Source organism: Rhinoraja longicauda, unplaced genomic scaffold (genome assembly GCF_053455715.1).
Source record: "Rhinoraja longicauda isolate Sanriku21f unplaced genomic scaffold, sRhiLon1.1 Scf000519, whole genome shotgun sequence".
NCBI lineage: Eukaryota > Metazoa > Chordata > Chondrichthyes > Rajiformes > Arhynchobatidae > Rhinoraja > Rhinoraja longicauda.
Genome location: NW_027601736.1, coordinates 14,114 through 15,686, shown reverse-complemented (window position 1 = coordinate 15,686; position 1,573 = coordinate 14,114). Strand labels below are relative to the sequence as shown.

At 46.7% G+C, this 1,573-nt stretch overlaps 1 non-coding gene across 1 annotated transcript; it reads right to left on the bottom strand.

The window, feature by feature from the left end:
- Nucleotides 1-358: 358 nt before the first annotated feature.
- Nucleotides 359-522, bottom strand: LOC144591036 (U1 spliceosomal RNA). Its single transcript, XR_013546666.1, has one exon. It is a non-coding gene; the product is annotated as a U1 spliceosomal RNA (small nuclear RNA).
- Nucleotides 523-1,573: the final 1,051 nt, after the last annotated feature.

Below are 1,573 nucleotides of genomic sequence, written 5' to 3'. Positions count from 1 at the left end.
CTAGTGCCATGAGCATGACTGATTTCAGTGTAAGTTGTTCCAGCGTGAGTGCCCTGGGCGGTGGCCATCCCCTAAGGTACGTCAGCACAATGCTGACATCCCAGATCTGAGTGTACCTTGGTCTGGAGGAGTTAGTATTAAAAAAGCCCCTCATGATTTTGATTCCTAGTGGATGGGACCCCAAAGCCAGTTGTCCTGCTGCTGGAACCAAATAAGCTGACAACGCACTCCTGGCTGTATTTATGGCGCTGTAGCTGAGTCCTTCCTGATGTAATCCAACCAGGAATTGCACAACACTGGTGGGTGTCGCTGTAGTGTAGGTAGTTCCTGTTTTGGAGCAATACCGTTCCCATTTTAAGAGGGGAGAGAGCGAACGCAGTCCCCCACTACCACAAATTTTGCAGTCGAGTATCCCGCATTTGGGGACATCGCAGGCGTCAGCACACCCGAAGTGCAATGGGATAGCCTTGTCCTGGGAAAACCTCCTGAGTGATCAAGGTATCTCCCCTGCCAGGTAAGTATTCCTTATATTGGTCAGGTATTGTCTCCTGGTGGACTCCCGGTGGGATGCGGTCATCATGTTGATGGCGTCCTCAGACAGTCCCAGGCCCAGTAGAGGTCTTTTTAGAATCTGCAAGCCAGGAGATTGACTCTGTCATGGCACGGGTGACTAATGCCTGACACTGGGTGGATTAATAATTCCGGACTGCTGGGGACGGAATCCAATTGAATCTTCCGTAATACCCGACTGATGAGGCAGAAGGGAGGAAAAGCATAAAAGAACATTTTTCCCCTCAATACAGCGTGAATGCATCAACTGCTGCTGCCTCAGGGTCTGGTTCCCAAGCGACATACGTTGGTACCTGGTGATTCAGCCTGGATGCAAATAGATCGATATCTGGTGTGCCATTTTGCTTTGTAATTTCGGCAAATATTTTGGGATTTAACATCCATTTGATGTTATCGTTAAATTTGCGTGACCTGGTGTCTGCCACTGTATTTTTGACCAATTTATCACACGATATTGACTTTATACCACACATGTGGTTGATATAAGCCACCACCGTGGTATTATCTAATTGCAACCGGACATGTGCATGATGCGTATTAGATGCATATGCTTTTAAACCATAAAACGCACCCAACATTTCTAAATAGTTGATACCCCGTGTCTGTAGGCAAGATGATTCAGAGTTAGTCCATCTGCCCCCTGTGCTGGATAGCATGTTAGTTGCTCCCCAGCCCAAGGCACTGGCATCCGTTTGAATGGTTAATACTGGGTTGGAGATAATTATGGGACTGGAACTGAGGCTAATGTTCCTTGTCCACCATTGTAACTCTGTAATGGATTCAGCAGTTAAATACATGCTCGGTCAAAGTGACCTGAGTTTTGCTTTAGTTCGTGCACTTTTGTTCTTTGTAAATTTTGGTAGTGCAAAGGCCCAAATTGTACAGCTGGAAAAGCTGCTACCATTTTACCAATAGCTCTAGCTACCTGCCGTATGGTTGGCTGACGTTTATGCATTAGTTCGTGGCATGATAGTGCCAATTGTGATGCTTTCCACTTTGGCAG